The 18,378-nt window shown below is 40.9% G+C and overlaps 1 protein-coding gene across 6 annotated transcripts in view; it reads right to left on the bottom strand.

The window, feature by feature from the left end:
- Window positions 1-18,378, bottom strand: part of LOC110537740 (prolyl 4-hydroxylase subunit alpha-2) — a 65,454-nt gene that overhangs the window by 16,590 nt on the left and 30,486 nt on the right. Inside the window, exon 1 of one of the 6 annotated variants that reach the window (XR_005035004.1) lies at window positions 15,792-16,108. The exons of 1 other annotated variant lie outside the window; for it this stretch is intronic. The gene's annotated coding sequence lies outside the window, so the exon portion shown is untranslated. Of the gene's footprint in view, window positions 1-15,791; window positions 16,111-18,378 lie in introns of those variants that run through there. 4 more of the 6 variants (XR_005035003.1, XM_036937756.1, XM_036937755.1 and 1 more) reach the window with 4 other exon arrangements.

The raw sequence follows: 18,378 nt of genomic DNA, 5'->3' as shown, positions 1-18,378 counted from the left end.
AGTCGGTGGTTCAAACCCCGAGCCGACTAGGTTAAAAATCTGTCGATGTGCCCTTGAGCAAGGCACTTAACATTAATTGCACCTGTAAGTCGCTCTGGATACGAGTGTCTGCTAAATGACTTAAAATGTTCAATGGAAAAGGTCTGGTTACCAACTACTGTATGTCTGGGTCATGGGTTAGGGGACAGGGCAGAGTGTATTATTAGAAAGCAGTCACATCTGCTTCCTTATTGGTTAAGAAGTCTGTAAACCTGTCTGGCTCACACATACAGAGAAATTACAGTACTTGATTGATAGAAGTAGTCTTTCGACCAAAGACAAAACAACCTTTTCCGCTTTCTCTTTCCTGTATAAAATCCCAAATACTGTTGACATAGACACACATGACATAGTTCAGAGAGTTTACAGTGAGGTTATACAGGGCGTGAAGCAGCATTGCACAGTGTCTAAACTCTCCCCAGCTGCTTCACCACAACATTCCTCAGTGAGGACTGTTTACCCACAGGGCTGTCTAATTAAGCACAGATCACTTCACACTCCGTCTGAACCACTGTACTCCCAGCTTCTCCTTAATCCAACTCTAATTTTGGATTATCGCCAACGACCTGCTGAAACACAGTATGATAGATACCTAACTGTCAAAACTACCTCATTTGAAGCATACTAAGCATCTGGAGAAGAATAAGACTAGCCTAATTGCTAAGTGATTGTGTCAGGTTTTTACAAAGTTTTAAACATTCTTAAAATATTTGTCACTAGTCCTACATTATGCTTCAAATTGTTTACACTGACAGAGGAGAGCAGAATGTATGGATAGAGTTATATGTGTGGAAAATGCTATGTTTTGGCAAATCATAGTTTTTTTTATCTAAATAAAACCAATCCCTTGAGCCTTTCCAGATGAGTCCAACATCATTTTTTTGTGAGGAATGGAGGGAAACAGTCACTTCCCAGAAAAAGAGATCATTCCGGGACAATGACAGATGCAATGAGAAAGGGGAGAGGAGGAGGAACAGAAGTGACTTTGAGCTAAAGCACTACTTAGCTGACTGTGGCAGTCTTTTTCAAATTTAACAGATAAAAAAACAAAACTTTTTTTTTTTTATGCAAAAAGGTCCAGCAATTGTGGAATTTGATACATTCATGATAAAGGCAGATATTTGGTTAGAGAGCAGCTTACCATTACTAAATGGTATTTACCAAATGTCCGAACTAGTGTGTAGATGTGGAAATGCTGAGTAACTGAATAGTGTGCACTGTGAATTCAGCACCATCATCCCACGCATCAAGTTCTTCTGACCTCCCACTCCCAGTTTTGCTAGTCATGGGTTAGTCCTGCAGTTCTGACCATTGGCAAGGTTTCCCCCTATATTTAGCAGCTGCTGCTAAACTGCTGCCTTGCCACCGCTACAAAGAATATGATGTCATTATTGCCACCATTGATATTGAAAGGACAGAGGACAACGTGTGCAGTAGGAGCTTACTTTGGAGGACACAGTAAAAGGTTTCTGACTGAGAAAATCAGGAAAAGTTTACTCAGCAGATGCCTCCATCTGGGGCATGTTCTAATGCTGTTGGAGCTCAGCTGAAAGAAGTTCCATGAAAGCGCATCTGGCTTGTACAAGCAATGGTTGTCTATGGCCAGTCAGATTCCAGTAGGGGAAATCTTCAATTCACAAGTCCAATTAGAGAGTAAATAATACACTACCGTACTCTTTGTGTACTGATACAAGTGAAAATACTACAGTACATTTTGCATTAATACAAACAGGCTTATACTGTATCATATTTCTTTCAACTTAACATTGGCCTCGGGCTGGGATGAACTCACAGTGAAACTGTTGTGTAGAAATATATCATCAGCTTAGGTGAATCAGGTGAAGCTGGATAAAAGGGCATGATCATGCACAAACACACACCGTCCCCAGGCTGAGATAATGCAGAGAGAACCCACCCAAGCCTCAGACTTCACCTTTCCAGATTTCTGTCATGGCCTAACTCATTCCTCACAACACACTGCTAGAACATACATCCCACAACCCCTTTCACCTAAGGAGGTCCCAACAGGGAGGCCCGACTGATTGCTCCCTTCCATCTCTGCAGCACACCGGTCAAATTTGTCATATTTTTTCAAATGTTCTAGGTGTTACTTGAGTTGACAAGAACACAGCTCTGAACCATTCCAGAGCAGGATAGGGTAGTGAGTGACCTTTCCAGTATTTATTATGAGCTGAGATCCAGTAAGCCCCAGGGGTTAAATTCGTCCAGGACCTGGTACTTATGATCCAAATGAGAGCCAGGCAGAGCTAAAAACATTTCAAATGTTGTCCACACAAAATTTTCCACAGCCAACAACACGAGTAAGCAACAGCGGAGTCAGAAAACTCCATAGTAGAATAGTTGACCTATTCAAATGTTCAGCCTGTCACATTCTGTGCGAGAACATAATATTCCTCTCGAGGTGTATTCAAATTGTGAGTGCCGAATAGGGAGAGAAATATGTATGCCCAGTTATTGTAGCCTATAACATTATGAATGCAGTCGAGAGAAAAAACACCTTTGAAAGCTTTTTTGATGGCCACTGTTAAAAGAGGAGGATTCACTGAACTTTCTTATGGGAGCCCTGAAGCCCAAGGCAACAAAAAAAAATTAACTTAGACTCTAGGAATTATTTAGTTAGTATCTGGTTTGAGCAACTTAGTAAAAATAAAAAGGTTTTTATTTTTATTTTTAAACTAAATTGTTCAAGATACTAAGTCGTTTGAATGATTTATCTTGTTGGAATGACTTAATTGTTGTTTTGTCTATATAGGCATCTTTTGTTATGCGGCTTGTCAGACCTTGTAATGGTTGCTGCAGCCATTCATTCACTGATTCTATTCATTGACATGAGTTGGCTGCTTTTGAATGCCAGAGCATGTAGGTGGGCGAGTGTGGAGCGAGGAGCAGAGCATAATTTCAGCAGATTCTCTTCCGCTCCAATTTCCCTTTGGGCATGCTCTGCCTAGCATTTTTTATTTCCTTTATCACTGTTCTTTGAATTACTGTGACCCCACCCACAGTAGCCATTGTCTAGTTTATATTCTACCATCAAGATATGTAGTTTATATTTTGAAGGATTTAAAATGTATTAAACTATGTTTTAGGCAGGCAATACATTAATCTCATGAACACCACATTCATGTCAATAGGAATAACAGTAATTCTGTCTTCCATTTTGTATTCACTCACTATTGAAAAATGATTAACACGCAACAACAAAAAACCCTAGTGTATTGAAATTAGTACATTTGACTAAATTACTCACTCAAAATGTACCAAGTAGAATATATTATTATTTATAAATGTTTAATGTGACCAAAGGACAATATTCAGAAAGTATTTCAAAACCCACACAACGCAGGCTATTTGATTGACAACGATTCTTACTGTAAAAATGCAAAATACTATTTAGAGACTATTTCAAAATGTAGGTAACCTCTCTCAATAAGATTTAGTACAGACTAGGCCTGACATAAAATGTTATAATAATAGCCTGCTTTGACAACAATTCAGTGAATGCAAAGAGTATTAGATAGAGACCGAATAAAGAGAGAAGATACAAAACACAACAACTGGTCAGAGACCAAATATTTGTAGGACAAATTCATATTTCACACAGTCACTTTAGTGTTTGCATTTGGCCTACAACATGTCATGGAACTTCTGGAAGCACGGCCCCATCCTGGAAAGTGGCACAGAACACAGAGTGCACAAAGGTTTCTACACATCTCCCAGTCTTTGCCCTGCGTCCACTCCGAATGCACACCACACACCCTCTCTTGCACCCTTCAAACTTCACCTGCTTTCAAATGATCTACAACTCGGTCCACACACCCTGGTGCCACACTTTTGCTTCCCCTCTTTCTGCCACATCAAAGTGAATGCACAAGCTGCATTTGAATGCCTTCAGGGACCAGTGCCTGCGGTTTCTGGTAGGGGGCCTTTGCAGGGGCCTCCCACACAATGTACATATTTACGATGGCAATGTTGAGCATCCCCCAAAACACATACTTCCACCATTTTCCGCCTGTGCATCCTTGTAAATAGCTCCTCAGTTGGTCAACCCCTCCCATTTTCTTGCTGTAATCCATTACAAGTTCAGGAACAGATATAAATTACTACCACTTTTAAAAACAACTCCAAAACTCCTGCCTCTGTCACTTTAGGCCCAGGCGGTGTGGTACAAGGGTGAATGCTGGGACTTGGGGCAGAGACAATCAATGGAAACGTAGGCTCCCCACTACCTCTCCCTCCACTTCCTCCTCTTCTCCCTCCATGTTCCTCTCCCTCCACTCTAGTCTCCCTCTTCACTCTCCTCTTCCTTTATCCCGCAGTTCAATGGGTTTCATTGGCATGGGAAACATAGGTTTACTTTGCCAAAGCAAGTGAAATAAATCTTAACCTTTCATGTTCCAAATATCTCTAACGGTCGCCCCAGCGTGAGTTTTTTTTATGCAGGTGATGTTAGAACGTTCTCTCCATTCCAGAATGTGATTGTTACGCAACAGTACATTTAATCCGCGCTGCCCTCAAACCAAGGCACGCAGCCTGTTTTTATTCATAGCCTGTTTTCAACTTGTCAATTTCAAATTTCAATTTCGAACAAGTTTTTATTTTCTAGGAACAGATTGAATTGAGGTGTGTTCTGCCTCATTCATTCACGTAAAAGTAGTCATTTTTACTTTTGCGGACAATTATTATTTTTTTTTACATTTCTGACCCGGACAAAATTCCCCAAGCACTTCGCAAATTGTTTGCGCAGTTCAAGTATGCAGACATTTGCGCATGTTCCGTCAGAACAGGATCTGAACACGTGTTCAAATTTTCCTTCTGTTGCCCGCATCGCAGTCATTGTTTTCATTACCAATAACAACTTTGGAAATGTGTGCGTTTCTATCAAAGTAAGTGCCTTATTACGTTATTATAATATAATAAAACGATTATAAATAGTTTATTTATGTCATTTCTACTGTAGCTCACCGTATGCATGGAGCATAGTATATTTGTGTATATTCCTTATAACCGCGGACACGCGAGGTAACTTTACTCATTTCATAACCTTTATGGTGTTATATTCAATCGTGCTTATGTAGCTAGCTACATTATTATATTAGCTCTGTAAAACAATGCTAATAGCATCAGAGAAGTATTAGCTTGTGTTGTATTTTAAAGCTACCCTGGCCTAGACTCCCAAGTGGTACAGTGGTCTAAGGCACAGCATCTCAGTGCTAGAGGCATCCCTACAAACACCCTGGTACAAATCCAAGCTGCGTTTCTATCAAAGTAAGTGACTTATTGCATTAATAGTTTCTGTATGTGATTTGAATGTGAACTGTATGTCTCTTTACAAGAAATACCATGTTCAGTAATCATCTCACTTGCTAGTTGGCGGTGAACTATGTGGCCATTGAGGGCAGCAGCGATCAGATGGAAAAATATCTTCTTATACCACTTGGTCGTTTTCCAAGTGCGTCCCACAAAGCTGTGTATCATGTCCACCTTATCCACTGCCCCCATGTTGAGGTTATAGTCAAGCACACAGTCTGGTTTGATTTCTCTCTCTCCCGTCAGGTTGTCCACCTTCCCTGTGGCCAACATGGTTGATGTATGGACAGTGGAGAGGACATGGACGTCTAGTTTGTCATGCCACTTTACTGCCAGCTGTTGACCGTTCTCCTTGAACTCCACCTCCCCTCTCTGCATCTTCCTGCCTCCGAATGCCGGCATCCCCTTCCTGTTCGACCTGACTGTGCCACAGGCCCCTGTGCTGTTGAAGAGCAGATGCTGGAAGTGTGTGGGACTGCTGTAACAATTGTCCACATACAAAGTGTGTCCATTGCCGAGATGAGTAGCCAGCATGGTCATCACCACGGACCCAGACACCCCAAGCCCCTCATAATGTTGGATGTCAGTGGTGGACCCTATGTAAGCTATAATGTCCTGGACAAATCCTGTTTTCACGTCACACATGACAAAGAACTTGACCCCAAACCTGTGCCTTTTGGAGGGAATATATTTACAGATCGCCAGTCTACCTTTCCTTAACATCAGGTACTCATCAATGCATAGGTCCTTGTATGGCACAAAGACCTGACCAAATGCTGATGTCAGGCTGGTAAGAACATTTCTTATTTTGGATAATGGGTAATTTAGGATGGCAGTAGCATTGTTGACGAAATGCAGGCTTCGCAGCAGAACTAGGAAGTGTTCTTGGGAATAGAGGGAGGCAAAGAAGGGAGTTGCAAACATAGGATCTGTGCTCCAGTATTCTCTTAGGGAGTTCTTCATTACTATCCCCATGAGAAGGACTGTCACCAGTATACATTTCACTAATTGTGGTTGTCACCCATTTAGCAAGTTTCCCCCAAATTCCTGGCTCCCACTTCTCCTGTAGCTAGCTCCAAGGCATAGCGATTGGTCTCCCACCAGCTCCTCTGTCAGAAACAACATGAAGCACTCTGTCGCAGATGGAAATGGAAAGGGGCGTTCCACTCCAGAATGGGACTCATCAAAGCAAACAGCAGGGCCAAGAGGGGTGAAATGGCTAGCGAGCTTCCAGCGACCACAGAACTCCTGTACTTCATCCACTGTCGGTCTGCCTCCATCACCACCAGCATCTTCAAAGGGACCTGGGACTTCATCAGTGGATAAGGAGTCCTCAGATTCAGGGTTCTCAATGACTACAAGGTTGGGGAGGCAGCTCCTCACTGTCAGAATCTGAGTCCTGAGTTTCATACTCAGACTAATTGTCAGAATTTTAAAAAATATCCAGAATATCCACATTTGTGAGTTGTCTCCTCTTGAAAGACATTGCTAATGCTACAGCTTAGCTCACTAGCTACATACATAAACAACAAAATTGAATGGCTCAGAGTGGGGGTGAGAGCTTACGTGATTGACTGCCCGGCACGCGCCACTTGTATCAATAAATCACTATCAGAAAATGTTTTGTGTGGTAATTATTTATATATTTACGGTTTTATTCACATGTTTTCAATTACCGGTGACTAATCACTCATTCTGATTCTTGCATAGATTGTAATGGTTACATATTATGTGTGTAAAATACTTTTTTGAAGGTTGTACTGATTATGTTGAACTAAGCTGATTCCAGCTGTGTGTGGAGCCATGTTTGTTGACATACAATGCATTCTGGGTTGTCGGACCAAAGATGTTATAAATGAGGTAAGTGAGTAGGGTTCACAAATTTTATGAAAACTTCAGAAAGTGAATGGTGGGATGTGAACAAAGGTAAACGACACACCCCCTTCAACATGCATACCATAAACAGACCAACAGATCTTTGGTTTCTGTGAGAGAAAAAAAGCATGGCAGCGCGCAGAAACTACTCATCATCGGAATAGAGTGTTTTACTCAATTATTTCGATCAATGGTGAGCTCACCCGTGATGTGATTAATTATAAATAGTCATTTCTATTAGCTAATTCATTTTCTAGTCTATGTCAGCTGAGAGTTATACAAATATGACCGGCTTGTGTTTAGTCAATCTTTCCTCAGTTAGCGCTAGGACAAATGTAGCCTACATTTTTCCGGTTTGGATGATTGTGTTATGGTGTAGATACTTCTGTGAATGTCTGAACATTGCATCCAAAATGAAACTGCTCACATTCTGGACATAACTTTGTAAGGACTGTGTTTGTGTAAATAGTTTCTGAAAAAAAGTGTGGCCAGCTCAAATGCTGATTGTTGCGTCATTCGAAACTGGCCATTCTAAATAAGCGTTCTAATCACACCGGTGTGATCGTATGCTTCAGGGACCACTGTAGAATGATCACACCCGTGTGATGGTATATGTGAAAGGGTTAAACAAAAGTGAAATAAACAAAAAATGTGCAGTAAACATCACACTCACAGAAGTTCCAAAAGAATAAAAGACACATGTCATATTATGTCTATGTACAGTGTTATAACAATGTGCAAATAAAAAAAAGTACAAAAGGTAAAATAAATAAACAAATACAGGTTGTATTTACAATGGTGTTTGTTCTTCACTGTTTGCCCTTTTCTTGTGGCAACAGGTCACACATCTTGCTGCTGTGATGGCACATTGTGGTATTTCACCCAATAGATATTGGAGTTGATCACAATTGGATTTGTTTTTTAAATTCTTTGTGGGTCTGTATAATCTAAGGAAAATATCTCTCTCTAATATGGTCATACATTTGGCAGGAGGTTAGGAAGTGAAGTGAAGTAAAGTAAAGTAAAGTGAAGACGCAGCTTCTGTGAAGGAGATGGGGTCCATGACCAGAACCACACGGCACCACTTAGTGCATGGGTACTTGGAAAGGTTTTTGAGGCCAAGCCTGATTCCAAGGGGTTAGTGCGTGCAGTACGCCTGAAGACAAAAAACAACATTATAGAAAGACCAATATCCAAGATCTGCCTACTGCAAGAAGATGCAGTCTAAAAGGAAGGCTCCATCAAGTGAAGTAAATAATTGTTTTTGATTTCACATCAAATACATTTGGGGCCGGTGTATAAGAGCAAAATATAAAAATATACAATATGACCTGTTTCCAATTCATGATGCAAAGTGTGTTTGCCATTAATCCCCTGTCAAGTGTGTGTATCGCCTCTACAGGCCAACGGAGAATACAGTTAATAAAAGGCATACGTGCTCCATAGCCTACTGGGAGTGACTGGAATGGCAGCATAGCCTTTTGACCACACCAGCCCATGTTAACTGTGATGTTTGTTTCTTTAGTTTTAATGTTCAGAATTTGTTTTGGTATAATTTAAAAAAAACTTGTTTCCAGAAGAACAACAAATAAAGGGATTATCAAACTCTGGACATTGGGGAAATGTTAGTCTTCACGCATACAAATCCAATCTTCATTGTGGCTAAAGGATTAGAATGGAAATTGTATTGGGACAATTATATTGGACAATTTAGCCACTATAATTTTAATAATGAGAATGACTGTAATTACGATTCAACTTTTGTGATTAAGAATTTGATACGTTATTCTGTAATATTTGTTATGGAGCAGACAAAAAAAACTATCCAGATAATATACCACTTTGTGGTTAAAGGAATTCCTGCCTCAGGCTCCTCCATTCCTCTGTCACCTGACCCATGACCACCTGTTCACCTTCACTATTGTCAGTCATCCCACCTGTCTGGCTACACGCACAGATTCCAAGAATCTTTCAATGGTCCACCTAGCTAGATGATGACTGAACCAAAGACAGGTGAAAAGGAAATGTAGGAGGAGAAGGAAGAATTGTCTCCACTGGAATGGAGGAGAGATGAGGAAATAGCAGCTGAGGCTAAAGTCCTGGAAAGAATAAAAGATTCAGGAGCTAAGCCTAAAGCACCGAAGAAGGATTCATCCTCAACTACCAGCATCACCAGGAGAACCAGGCAACAAACGAGCAGACAACTATCAGGTTATTTGAAGGATTATGTGGTGAGGTTTCTCCTACCAAAGGGCAAGCCCACTAAATCAACTGTTATTGGTTACATTCACATGGTAAGCAGATGTTATTGTGGGTGTAGTAAGATGCTTGTGTTTCTAGCTCCAACAGTGCAGTAATATCTAACAATTCACACAATACACACAAACCTAAAAGTATGGAATATATAAATATTAGTGTGAAAAAACTGTTCCAGCTACAATAAATGCGGCCTAAGGTTATGTGGTTTCCAGTTTGCAGAAAGTCCAGTGAAGTTTTTTGAGGGCCGTTATGGTATCGGCTTGAGGGGGAATAAACGGGAATTATTTTGGGAGGTAATATGGTTGGCAGTCCACTCTGAATACCTCTTCTCCGCCGCCAGCAGTGTTTTGGATCAGCCTCTGGAAACAGTTAAATTGTCCTGGGGGGTACGAACAAAGGATCCAATTCGGGAAAGTTGTATTCCCGTTCATAATGCTGGTGAGTTACCGCCGCTCTGATATCCAAACGATCTTTCCAGCCGTATGTAATAACACAAAACATTTCCTGGACTAATAATGTAAGAATTAACACATAAAAAAATGAAATACTGCAAAGTTGCTTAGGAGCTAGAAGCAGAGCTTCCCTATCTGTCGGCACCATCTTGCCATCTCATCACGAAGTCTCAAAGCAGCGATGCACAAACATCCCGTCCAAGCTAAGGACCGGAAACTGCTTAGAAACAGGAGGGTGGTCTACTGGGAGAAGCCATGGAAGAGGTAACTCCCATAGCACAGTTCGACCAGCTCTCCAAGGTGGGGTCCGCTCAACCCTCAAGTCATGGGAAATCATCGAGGCACTCTAGATGGAGTGACTCAAGACGGAGTGAGAGTTTGACCAGTGGATACCCCCTTTGAAAGTGGCCCTGCCAGCCTCCATTCACTAGATGCACAGACCGCTGTCCTACAAGAGAGAATGAAACTACTAGCGTTGGAGGAAATTGAGGAGGAACTACAGACTGATGAACGATGTCACCTATTGACGTGCAGTCCCGTAAAGCTATACAGGAACAGGAATTGTCAAAGACCTGACACAGCAGCAGCATCAAGCAAGAACAGAATTGGAGGAGGCACGGATAGTCTCATCCGTCCTGGAGAGGAACAAACAGTTCAGAGGTGCCCAACCATCCTCTTCTGTCAATCACAACACGGGCTGTACTTCCACTACTCCGTGGGACAGAATGGTGACTACTGAAGAACCCTGAGCTTGCTGAAATTCATAAACGGGAGATTCATAACCTTGTGAAGGTAGGACGTCACCAAAGTGACCACTCATGAAGAGGGAAACCCACCCAGTGAATCCTGGTATCTCCCTCCCCATTGGTATTGCTGGATAATATGGTAAGTACCGATTTGTCTTCAACTGTTCATTCCAGGATGCTGGTCAAAGCCTAATTGACTGTCTGCTGCCTGGACCAACCTTTGGTCCTTTCTTGCTCGGTGTCCTTCTCCGGTTCTGGCAGGACTCCATAGACATCAGTGGAGACATCAAAGCCATGTTTATCTGATTTGTTTGCTGCCTTCCAACACCGCACTGCTCCGGTTCATTGGGTGAGATATGGAACGAGACGCAGAGCCCACAATCTAAGAATGGCAAGTGCTAACATTTGGCACCACATGCAGTCCTTGCTGTGCCATATACACTCTGCAGAGACACGCCTGGGAGCACCCAGACAGTGACAAAGAAGTCTGTCCTTCAGTGGAGAATGCCTTCTATGTGGATAACTGCTTACAGAGCCTCTCATCCACTGCTGAAGCAAAAGCACTCCTCAACAAAGTCTGGAATCTCTTGTCCAAAGGGGGATTCGAGGCCTAACAGAGGGCAAGTAACACAGCAGACACAGCAGACACAGCACAGCAGGCTCCAGCACTTCCCGCCACAAGCCAGGACAAGTAGCATTGAAGTATGGCTGTCACAGTCTGGCACCAACCCACAAGAACCCACTCTAGGTCTGAGATGGAGCTGCACACCGGATACAAGTGCCGCTCAGCCCTGAGCACCAAAATCCCCTCGGGTATATCTTGCCTTACACAACCCGGGCCAAAGTCTTAGCCCGGGATCTGTGGCAGACCAACAGGGACTGGGATCAACCAATCCACCCAGCTGACCTAGTGGAAAGATGGATCTGTTGGTAAACAGTTGTCAGCGCTCTCCAAAGTCCAGATGCCAAGGTGTTATGTCCCACCCTACGATGACCAACTAGGTCCAAGCCAGGAACTTCATGTGTTCTGTGACACATCAGAGCGGGATTATGGAGTGGTTTCCTATCTCTGAGTGGAGGATGATGCTGGCCAGAACCATGTCTCCTTTGTCATGGCCAGGGTCACACCCAAGAAGCAGTTGTCAATGCCTAGGCTGGAACTTAGCGCTACCCTTTCTGGAGCCCAGTTGGCCTCCACACCATGCAAGCCGAGGTCACCTTGCCAATCCAAAGGGTCATCTACTAGGGTAATTCGACCACGATACTGACATGGCTCAAGTCGGAGTCCTACAGGTAGGTGTTTGTCGGAACTTTTGGAATTCAATGACTGGAGGTATGTTGATAGCGCAAACAATCCTGCTGATGACACCACTAGTGGTAAAACTCTCCAGGAACTGGCTCAACCCCATGGCCGGTTTCGCTTTGTAATTATGGAGTTCTGTGTGTAGATTGATGCACACTTTTTTTATCATCCATTCTAGAATAAGGCTGTATTGTAGTTAAATGTGTAAAAAGTTGACCAATGGAAACACTTTCATTGGCATAGACAACACCGTTCAGTCAAGAGTGTCTAACCCAGAGCTCTCCAACCGTGTTCCCGGAAAGCTACCCTCCTGTAGGTTTTCAATCCAACCCCAGTTATAAGCTGAATCAGGTTAGTTACGACCAGAAAATTATTAATATCAGGTGCGCTAAATTAGGGTTGGAATGAAACTTTTTGACACACCCACTCCTTTCAACACAGCCATTACTCCGAGACCAGTCCAGGACACAGCTACCTATACTCGAGCTTTGCTCCTAATGTGAGGCACTGAGGCTAGCTACGTTAGTTAGCTAGTTACCTATACCGTTAGACTACAGTATATTTTAGGTATAGCAAACACAGCTAGCTAACTAGGTTAACTTTAATAGCTTGGTTTGTAGTGGTACTAGCATGTCCCGTTGTGTTCGAAACAATCACCAAATTGTACTCAACACTGCCTAGTTTAAAAGATACCTTATATTGCTAGCTGCAGACAGCAAAACATCTCCTGGTCCAGCTGGTCTAGGCTGGTGCCTCTGCTTGCTGGTCTTGCAATTATTTTTCCTCGCTGTCTGAACTCCTTTTCAGTTTATTCCAGCTCAAATTAATTAGGCTGTATGTTCCTATGTGAAAGACAATCTAAAAATGTTTCGTCATCCAGCTTATCTTGGAAAGAGGAATCATCAGAAGCACCCATTGTAGCTAATTATTTAGCAATCTCGGATAGACAGTACACAGTAACATAGCCTGCATTCGAGGGTGAGAACAAGGAAGAAGGGCTCCCATCAGGCTGTACAATTTCCCGTCTTTACAAAGCCAGGGGAAATTAGTAAACCTAAATATCCTGCAATGTCCTGGCAGATAGGAACATCGTCGAGACCAATGGCTCTATTGAACAAGGACAACAATATCTATCGTTGCCAACATGACCGTGCAATCAGAGAAGCACAAAGGCCACAATAACTGTTACAAAACATACATAAGAAAGCAGTCTCAATCAACCAAAGCGAGGTCCATACATAAATGGTTTGTTAAGATCGGCGTGGAAGAACGTGACTGGTCTGCACAGAGCCCTGACCTCAACCCCATCGAATACATTTGGGGATGAATTGGAACGCCGACTGCAAGCCAGGCCGGATCACCGTACATTAGTGCCCGACCTCACAAATGCTCTTGAAACTGAATGGAAGCAAGTCCGCACAGCAACGTTCCAACATCTAGTGAAAGCCTTCCCAGAAGAGTGGAAGCTGTTATAGCAGCAAAGTGGGAGGCCAACTCCAAAATAATGCCCTTGATTTTGGAATATATATAATTTGGAGAGTAGTCCAAATATCACACATGGCACTTTCCTATGGCCGGATATGGACTCATTCGATATCCAGAGATGTGTAACATCCTATTTTCCCTCTTCATGTTGACAAATATCCACTGTATATTCAAGATAAGAAGCTATATTGAGTTAAGATATGCATCTCTTGGCTGAGGTCCATATCTGGATCTTGCGGTTATTTTTGATATGCTGAAACGAGTTTATCACATGCTCAATAATGACAAATATGAAATCCATATTTTTCTTTCATGAACATATCATTTTTAAATTCCCTCCGGATATCATACATGGTATGGCCGGATAAGGACTCATTAGATAGACCTATGTGGACATCTTATTTTCTCTATATGTTGACAAGTACTAACAGTAGGCCTACATAGCATATTTTCTCATGATTTGGATATGCTAAATAAGGACAATGTGATGTTTATTTGAGTTGAGGACATGCTCAATAATTTAACAAATATTGAATCCATATAAATCTTTCTTACACTATAATGTTTTATTCCCTCTGAATAAAAGTTGTCACTATTTACCCCAGCCACAAAATTCTAAAACCGGCTATTTCTAGAATTTCCCTTCTTACAATCTGATTTTAAACATAACCTTAAGCATACTGTCAAGCTTATGCCTAACCTTAAATTAAGTGGTAACTAGCAGGGGTTGGTACCGGTTCAGGGAACAGAACCGAAAACCGGAAAATAATTTTATTTTTCTAGGAACTGAAACTGAAACTGAAAAGAAAGGGATCCATACTGTCCCGAAACAGAACCGTTATTTTAGAAGCATGGGAACCGGTTAATAACGATATTTTACGTTCCAGGCATTTTTTTCTAGTGTTGGGATTGGAACTCTGGATTTGCTATGCTGCATTTATTTAAATAGAAAAACGAGATGCGCTTTGGAAGTAGCAACTTGGATGAAATAGGTTGCCTTTTTGTGCCTTGTATAGCCTACTACTGAAAATGATGCAATGTATGCTCAGATGTCACCTTCATGTCAAGAAGTGCGTTGATTTCCGGTGCCTGAATAACGCAAAATTATTTGTGTGATGGACATTTCATAAAATCAGATTTAGCCTATTTTCAGACATACAATGATGAAACATTAAAATATCCATGATCCACATTGATTCACATATCATGTAAGGATATCTATTGAAATAAATCAGGTCAGGTAATGATTACAGATATGATACATTTCTGAAAATATGTGGATTCGTTCATGCCTGAGTATAAAGGCTTAGACATGTCAGCATGTTGAAACATACCCTTTCCGGAGTTAGAATATTCTACTAATATGCATCAGGCGCGTGTCTTGAACCTATCTCACTCCAATTCTCCCTGGATTCATATGGTAGCAAGGAGATTTCAGAAGTCCAGACTGGATGAATGTAGAAACTGTCCCATTACAGAGAATATTCTAGCTCTGTATTATGAAATTAAGGACATGCTTATCTGGAGTACGTCTACTCCTTTCGTGTAATAACATGTCAGAAATATATTGATAAAGATATCCCAAAGGTATTGACCCTTTTCACTCAGTCTTCCCACTGGGCAAAAACTGGTTGAATCAACGTTGTGTCCATGTCTTTCAACCAAAATGATCTATGTGATGTCATTGAACCAACATGGAAAACTGACTGGATTTGCAAAAAGTAATCAATGTAAGGGCATTTAATCCTTTTTTCACATTCAATTCACGTTAGCTGACAACAAACCCAGACGTTGAACTGACGTCTGTGCCCATGGGTTCTTGCTACAGTACTTCACTCCGTTACAATGCCTGAGACGTCAGCCAAGACAGCGACTGTCTTTCTTGTGAAAAAGTTTTTTGAAAAAAAAATATATAAAAACAGTTGAGAGAAAGGTGACTGCCAATGTTACCTTCTAAGTACATATTGCCTACCTACACCTCAAAACCCTGAAGTTATAATGGAATTCTGTAATGTTGGCTAAACTTTCTGTCAGTGTTGATATGTTGTTGCTGCAGCTACAGTTGCCAACAAGGCATGTAAAAGCAAGCGAATGCGCAATAAGAGCATAAGGCCTACCCAATTCACGAGTTCATTAAATTATTTTGCTGAAATCTGTTTTAGTAACAAGAATGTCCCAAAAAGGGGTCAGTTGTTATTGACAACAATAGGCCTACACATCATGTTACATGAATTACATGTTGCGCTCCTCTGTGCAACACACAGATTTAAAAATAGATATGACAGTATGCATATTTACGCTTACCTTTTCGTTCCCTTGAGTTTGTAAAATAATCCTACACCTTTAACAGTATGTGCAAATCTATTGTAGACGCCCGAGTTAGTGATCTGCAGAGATTTTTTCTCTGCCACGTACAGACCCTGGTCAAAAACCTTCTACGAAATGCGCACTTCATTCTGGGACACCTCAGCTCAAACCGTTGTCTTTGCATTACAACAGTAGGCTAAATCAGAGCCATATATCTTGGCTACTGTTGGCAACCATAAAATAAGGGCTATCATGTTGCACCTAGTAGGCATATCCTTATTACCAAAGTTATGTATTAGAAAACAGAAGGCCTACAGAGTGAATCAAACTACATTTTGACACTATCTGTGGACATGACTAAATTCCTTTTGGAACTTGTCTGTACTTGACATTTCTCCGAAGCCAGTTAAACTGGAATATTCTGTACAGAATGAGTTCGACACGTCTTGGAGGAAGAAATACATTTGGGTATATTATGTTAAGCAACCTTCACAAATGCATGATGCTCTCTGGACCGAACGTAATTACGGTAATATCATAATCAAATCAAATAGTATTAGTCACATGCCGCTGAATACCTTACAGTGAAACGCTAATTTACGAGCCCCTAACCAGCAAAGCAGTTTAAAAAAAAAATACGGATAAGAATGAGAAATAAAAGTAACAAATAATTAAAGAGCAGCAGTAAAAGAACAATAGGGAGACTATATACAGAGGGGTACACCCTTCTGCAAGTTTACAATTTTATATACAGTTGAAGTCAGAACTTTACATACACTTAGGTTGGAGTCATTAAAACTAATTTTTCAACCACTCCACAAATTTCTTGTTAACAAACTATATTTTTATAGTCAGTTAGGACATCTACTTTGTGCATGACACAAGAAATGTATCCAACAATTGTTTACAGACAGATTATTTCACTTATAATTCACTGTATCACAATTCCAGTGGGTCAGAAATGCACATACACAATGGTCCAATTCACACAGACACTCTTCTTTAGAGGAACTGCATACACTTTCTTAGTGGTCCCCATGGGACTTGAACCCACAAACCTGGCATTGCAAGCACCATGCTCACAACTGAGCCACGCAGGATTAATCTATAAAAAAAATCCCTAGTTATTGCTACTGGTTCTGATCTGGCGGAGTCACTAAACACAAACACTTTGTTTATTAATTGTGTCTGAGGGATGGAGTATGCCCCTGGCTATCCATCAATTGAAATAACAAGAAAACTGTGCCGCCGGGCTTGCTTAATATAAGGAATGTGAAATGATTTATACATTTACTTTTGATATTTAAGAATATTTTAGCAATTACATTTACTTTTGATACTAAGTATATTTAAAATCAAATACCTTTAGACTTTTACTCAACTAGTATTTTACTGTGTGACTTTCACTTTTACTTGAGTCATTTTCTACTAAGGAATGAAAAAAGGGCACTTTTTCCACCACTGCATTGTATGACAATAAAGGGCCAATCTCATAAGTAATTTGGTTAATGATGATTAATTGCTGACCCAGTCATGAAGTGATCAATTACAAAGGACTTTATTATTTTAAGCCATAAGTCTATTGATCACTGTTGAATGAATACCATAAAGGAAAAAACGAAACACTGTTGATAATTTTTTATTTTTTTTTAATTCTTATTTTATTCTTATTTACAATGACGGCCTACCAGGGAACAGTGGGTTAACTGCCTTGTTCAGGGGCAGAACGACAGATTTTTACCTTGTCAGCTCAGGGATTCAATCCAGCAACCTTTCTGTTACTGGTCCAATTCTCTAACCACTAGGCCCCAAAAACATGCTTACAAACTAGTAAACTGTTTGCAAAAGTATCATATTGACAATGACATCAGGCCTTATTCATCAGTGCATGTTTATTACAAAAACCTGTAATAATCTACTGATCATAACCAATATGTACATATTCATGTATACATTTACTTCATTAATAATTCAATGAACGAAATTAAAATGTTTATGAAACAGCTTATTTATTCATTTCAAATGAATTATTACTAAGTTTAGGGTTCTTGTACAGTTTAGGTTATTTCCATATAAACATCTACATGGGATCTATACATAATTTACATCTGAAATAAAGATATGTTGTCTCTCCTGAATTACTTATAACCCTTTAAATAGGGTTGTTGTCAAATAAACCCTTTTTCAGGACCCTGTCTTTCAAAGATAATTCATAAAAATCCAAATAACTTCACAGATCTTCATTGTAAAGGGTTTAAACACTGTTTCCCATGCTTGATCAATGAACCATACACAATTAATGAACATGCACCTGTGGAACGGTCGCTAAGACACTAACAGCTTACAGACGGTAGGCAATTATGGTCACAGTGATGAAAACTTAGGACACTAAAGAGGACATTCTACTGACTCTGAAAAACAGCAAAAGAAAGATGCCCAGGGTCACTGCTCATCTGCGTGAACTTGCCTTAGGCATGTTTCAAGGAGGCATGAGGACTGCAGATGTGGCCAGGGCAATACATTTCAATGTCTGTACTGTGAGACGCCTAAGACAGCGCTACAGGAAGACAGCTGATTGTTCTCG

This window comes from Oncorhynchus mykiss, chromosome 12 (genome assembly GCF_013265735.2).
Source record: "Oncorhynchus mykiss isolate Arlee chromosome 12, USDA_OmykA_1.1, whole genome shotgun sequence".
NCBI lineage: Eukaryota > Metazoa > Chordata > Actinopteri > Salmoniformes > Salmonidae > Oncorhynchus > Oncorhynchus mykiss.
The sequence above is the reverse complement of the archived record's forward strand: the minus strand, read 5'-3'. Positions and strand labels throughout refer to the sequence as shown.